The sequence below is a fragment of the Ostrea edulis genome, chromosome 7 (genome assembly GCF_947568905.1).
Source record: "Ostrea edulis chromosome 7, xbOstEdul1.1, whole genome shotgun sequence".
Lineage (NCBI taxonomy): Eukaryota > Metazoa > Mollusca > Bivalvia > Ostreida > Ostreidae > Ostrea > Ostrea edulis.
In genome coordinates, this window is record NC_079170.1 from 36,851,980 (window position 1) to 36,858,652 (window position 6,673).

Sequence of the window (6,673 nt, forward strand, 5' to 3'; positions counted from 1 at the left end):
TTTTTTACCCGCGATCCGCATCAACGCAAAACATGGGTTATATGGAGTGAAACAGTAGCCCGTGGTTTGCGATGATGCCGATACCGAAACCTTATGTGCACTGTTCAAATATCGTAAAATTATGTACGTGTGATCTAGACCTATATATTCGTTTAAAGATGGTTTTTTTTTTTTTTTTTTTTTTTTTTTTTTTACAATCATTATTTAAAAAAACAACTATTCATTTGTTTTATGACAGTGGCAATGCATTAATTATAGAAACCACAAAGTAATACTATTTTAAAGCTCTGGAATTTGCAAAATAACATTTAGCTATTAAACCAGTGTTCAAATTAACACCAGAACGATGAATTTACATTTAATCATCATATATTAAGATGTGTACAGTTTTTTCATCAAGAGAAATAAACATGATTATATAATGTTACACAAGATCGTCCAGCATGACTGTTATATATACGGTAGATTTGGTCGTATTCTAAGTGATTCACCATTTCATTTTTTCACTGTATTTTTCATTGAAAAACCATTTTTATCAAAACCTTTTTCAAATAAATTTGGTCCAATTTCCATATTTTTTTCACTTGATTTTTATTTTCCCAAAATGCAAAGCAATACACTGATCATAATTCATGAAATCAGGCAAAATATCGAATGAAATCATGAAGGCAAAATTTGTAATGAAATCATCAAATTTCTTATCCCAAAATACTCTCGTGTCGTAAAATTTCAATTTTGCATTTGACGTGTGGTATCACCGCAACGCCTACAGATGAAATCTTTTTGAAATGATGTGTAGAAACTACAAACAAAATCTGTATTTTTCGTAATGAGCTACAAGTAACGCTGCAATATTTTTTTTTTTTTTTTTGTTTTTTTTTTTTTTTTGGTTTTATTTTTTAAAACAGGCTTTGTTTTTAATGAAATATATAGTGAAAAAATGAAATGATGACTCACCTATGGCCATAAACATGCTACATGTATATACATGTAATGAGCAGGTGCGCACGGTGTGTACGTAATTTGATTTCTTTTTTAACAGAATACATATGTATATTTCTCAAATTAAAATGATACATGTTAAACTGTTCACTCTGAATATATTTTTTATAACCTTAATTTCTAACTCATTTTTAAAAATAGTATAAATTTTTTTCCTGTACAAAATTTACATATAATTGCCACAAATAAGTATATTCAAACATAATTTTTTGTTTTTTGTTTAGAACTAAATCATACACTTTTCAACAATGCATATCATGACGCTAATTAGTCGTGGAAAAGCTCCCGGGAGACCAGATCCCAATATATGAATGCGGAGACAAACCTAGACGATAGTCAGCGATTCTTTGAAATTTTTTGTAAAAGATAACACATTCTCGCATTTCAGAGTTTATCTTGCCATGTAAAAGCTTCCATCATGCACAGTAACAGGGGTTTCAAAATCTCGGTTGTTCAACCGCTTCTTTCAACCTTCAAGACACTGTTTAACGTTACAATAGCTTTATACAACATATACATATACATGTACCAGCAATTCAATTGAAATCGTCTGGAAAAATGATTTGTGATCAAACTATACTGCCCAGTTATTGTTTGTTTTACGTCCCGTCGAGAAATTTCCATTCACATTGAGACGTCACCAGTTGTAGGTGAAGTACCACAAATTTAGACCCATGCTTAAAGTACTTATGACCAGAGCAGTGAGGGTTCTTGGTCGTGCCAACGCCTGTATGCCGCGACACGGGACCTCCGTTTTTAAGGTCATATCTGAAAGGCCCGTGATTCTCACTTATAAATGCCGAGCGTTTGGCGAAGGAGCAATCGGTACCTATATTTATGTCTTCAGTTTCACGTGTCCATAGCAAAAGCGGGGCTCGAACTCATGACCTCCCGGTCTGGAAGCGAAAGTTCTACCAGTACAGGTACAGGTTCGAGCTCGGTATTACCGGTGAAAACATTGTCTATTATCAATAATTGTCCTTATAATACAATTAGTTCAATTATAGTTAACCAAACACGGTCGAGATGGTTATCAATACAACAAGGGGTTTTGCAAGGCGGGCTATTATCTACATTTTCATATACATGTATTGTTAATGTGAATGGTCTTGTTAATGACTTAAAACTTCACAGTTATCTTGAATATAAAGTAGCAGCTGTTCTTTTCTAGCAGATGACAATCGTGTATTGCACCATCCCCTGAGGCTCTCCAAACCTTACTGGACATACAATGTAGTATACCGATATTCAAATACTTGGCGGTTTAAATCGAACGCGTCAAAATCATGTTTACTATAGTTCCGCGTATAGAGGAATACATTGAACGGGGATACAGTGTGATATTTGGGATAATGTCACTGTAATGAAACGTGAGATCACTTGGGTATAGTTACACACCGTAAGTGTAATCTTTATACAAGGATAAGTGTAGCATGTAACAAGGGAAGATAATCGTCTTTTACGCTATCTGGTTTAGGCTCTCGACACCTGAACCCTATCATCGCATCTCATCTTTACAGGTGAATTGTGTTACATAATTGCGGTATGGGTGCGAGGTCTGGAACGAAGTGTCCTCACAGGTACATAAACAGCTTGCCACATTTCAGCACTTCGTGTGTAATTACATACTTAACATATCAGGGTTGTGTAGATCTTCTTCCTATTGTTGCAGAAGTAAACACAAGAAAGCTACTTTTCTAGAATAGTGGTGACTCAGTGGTCGTGAGTTCGAGTCCCGCTTGTGCCAAACCTAACACGTAGGTAGTGGTTGATCCTTCACCAAACGATCGGCATTTAGAAGAGAGAATCAAGGGTCTTTCGGATATGACCTTAAAACGGAGGTCCTGTGTCGCAACAGACGTTGTCACGATAGATTTAAATACATGTAACCCTCACTGCTACGGCCTTGAGCACTAAGCATAGGTCTAAATTTGTGGTGCGTGACCTACAGCTGGTGACGTCTCAATATGAGTGAAAAATTCTGAACGGAATGTAAAACAACCAAACAACTTTTTCTAGAAAGACTGTTGTTTGAATTCTTATGATTTATCAAAAATATTTTCGACATGGGCCTATCTGAACGGCAAGTGAGATTCATCCTGGATGTTGTAGATACCCCACAACTATATGACCTGATATCACAACGGGTATTTGCAGAATAAATGTGCTTTGAAAAAGACTGTCAGAAATGCTGTCAATCTAACACCCGAACTTGATCGACAAAATCACACTACTTCTGACCTTGACTTGATCCAGTTTTGTCAAATGTTCCCTTATGCAAAATCTGCAGACATTTGGAAACTTATGATTTCTTGTAATGAAACAACTGTATGCAAATATATTACCAAGCTGTGTACCAACACTCATGTAAATGCAAATGTCCTGTCCATATAACTGTTCACCATGCGGAAACCCTTTGATAGATGTTTTCTTCCGCTGGGTCCATTTCTAATCATGGTGGTATACGAGTACGAACTTCTATGGTGTACGTCTTTATTGCACAGAGCTATTTCAGCTCACATAATACGAACTATACGTGTTTCTCTTTAGTGATCACACTTCTACTCCTCTACAGGGGCGGATCATGTCTCCGTCAGTCTCCTGAACTTCATCTCTACAGGAGGCAGAGTATACCCGATTCGGATTCACGCACAAACACTTTGAATTTGATATTTAAAAGATGCTGGAGTCCTTCATTAACAATATTTTTGTAGTCTTTGGTGATCAGGTCTTCCAACAGTCTGTTGGAATTCCCATAGGCACGTATTGTGCTCCGTTATTAGCTGATCTGGTTTTATATTCTCATGAGGCAGAATTTATTCAAAAGCTTTTACATGAGGAGAAAAAAAATCTATCGCTGTGGTCTTTAATTTGACATTTAAATATATCGATGCCGTTTAATTTATTAACAATAATCATTTTCATTTATACAGGTACGATACCCGGTATGTCCAGTGAACCCCAAAATAAAAGACACCACAAAGTCTTCCACATCTGCTTCGCACTTAGATATTTCATTGAACATGACGGCAAACTAGCAACTCAACTTTCTGACAAACGGGATGACTTCAGGTTCTCCATCGTCATGATCGTTAACTTCCTAACAGTCTCGTTTGAAGTCAGCATTTCGCAAATTTTATGGTCATTATAAGGATCAAGTTTGGCATTACAACCTTTCATTTGGGTCAAATGCTGTCTGACGTATTTCATACCAATTGCTAGAAAGTTCTTTAAACACTGACTTTGACTATGGATACTATAGTAACTCCGTTTACCTGATCAAGATATAGGGCTCACGGCGGGTGTGACATGTCGACAGGGTATGCTTACTCCTCCTACGCACCTGATCTCACCTCTGGTATGTCCAGGGGTCCGTGTTCCTTATAAGAGTTACGAGATTGATGGCTGTTTGTTATCTTCTTTTTTCATTTAAGTATCAATAGCATTAAAGAAAATGTAATTACACAATTTATACACAAACACTATATGCCAAGTTTGTCCCCGCCCTGAAGTCAAAGCCATTACGCTGGGACCATGGAATTTACAATTTGATTGAGGCCCTCCTGCTTTAAATGACTATGTGCTTAGTTTTTTCCACAGATTACGGTTTGTAGGTTTTTATCCCACACCAAAGGCCCCAGGGATGCAGACGTTTTGAACTTTACAATTTTCGTCCCAAAGATGCTTCACTTCATAACAAATTTGAAAATAATTGGGAAGACAATTATCAAGAAGTTAAAAATATTTAAAATTGATAACGCACAACGGACGATAACAGGCGCAGACAAATAACAAAATGTCATCTTGGTGACTAATTAATTCAGAGCTATTTATAAACACGATCTAGTTTAATGAAATAAACATGACTCGTAATTACAAATGTTACTTGTGTACACCTGTATGAATATTAATTGAGTTTTAATGAAATTCTCCATGATTAATTGTAGAAGTATTTCAGTAGGCGTGAAACTAGTCTGACAGCGACCACAAACTGAAATATAGCTATCTGTAAACGAAGAAAATAAGATTATTATTGCTAAAGAAAATAACATATTGAAATATCTATATCAGACCGAAAGCTTGGACATATACTTGTACAGTGTACATAGCAACGTTAATGTTAGCCGACTTCTGTACAGTTTGGAAAAAATGATACATATACGTTGTATAAATTCTTAGGCCATTCTTTACATACTGGATCGGATTTCACAAAACTATATTAAGATCTATCACCGGATTTATCGCCCATAGAACATGTCTGGGATGAAATGGAACGACGTTTACGTCAAGAGTCATACTCCCTGTTACGGTGGACGCTTTGCGTCGTTATTTATTGCGCACGTGGCGGAACATTCCCCAGGTATTTCTGCATAGCCTGACTCGTTCCATGTGTCGTAGGTGTGAAGAATGCAAATGACCGTCATACACGCTATTTAACTTGTGAAAGTTTTTTGTACCCCCGTTATTTTCAGTGACGGTTCGTATCAACAATAGTGGTCATAATCCGTGATTTGATGTTTGAATTTAAAGACAATATCTGATATTAAATAATGATATGCATAAACTACAGTTTCTTTTTTCCCGCTAGTATATATAAAAGTATAAATAAGAAGTTGAAATATTACGATTTTAGTCATTTGTAATGATTTGATGTATCTCATGAACATATCAACAGAGTTCTATGGAGAAGAAACTTCAAACGTACTGCGTCGCAATATATGCCAGAAGTGATATAAATCAAATGTGAATTCTAAAAATTTCTAAAGAAAAAAAAAACCATTCAGTAAATTTGAAATCACAAAACTTTTTTCAAATCAACACCATCAAAACGTATGACTTTTTGACATCATAGGCTTCTTCAAGAAAAATGGAAAAAGGAAATGATCAGTCATAAAAAAAAAAATCACTTTCTTAAACACCACTCTGATTCCACGCACAAGTACTATGAAAGTGAAGAAAAAAATATGCTGGAGTTCCTCATTGACAATATCTTCGTAGTCTTTGGGAATCAGGCCCCATGACCACAAAATGAAATTAGACTTAATTCAAAATTTGCATTACTTACACCATAAGATTTATCTAGTACAAATGTTAAAAAAAACTGCAGTTATATAAAAATCAAATGCAAACATACTGGAAATCTTATTTGTTAATAAAAATTATAAACGTAAGTTAAATCTGAAATTCTAAGTCTATTCTCAATTTAATTATGGTCTTGAGGCTTGGTTTTCCAATAATCTGTTGGAATTCCCATAGGCATAAATGTGTTCCTCTGTTAGCTGAGCTGTTTTGATGTTTTTATAAAGCTGCAGGGTTTATTCAAAAGCTCCTACATGGGAAGAAAAAATATATTTCTGTGATCTTCAACTCGACATTAAGATATATCGACGACGTTTTATGTATTACCAATTATCATTTTCATGCATATGTCAATTCGATATACCCCCGTGAACTCGAAATAAAATACAACACAGAGTCCTCCACATCTACTCTGTACTTCGATATTTTATTGCAAATAAATATCAACGGCAAACTAATAAGTCAACTTTGTGACAAACAGGATGATTTCAGCTTCTAAATCGTCAACTTCCCCATCTTTATGTAGTAATATTCCATTATCACTTGAATATTGTGTCTATGTACTTCAACTGATTCGATATGCAAGAGCTTG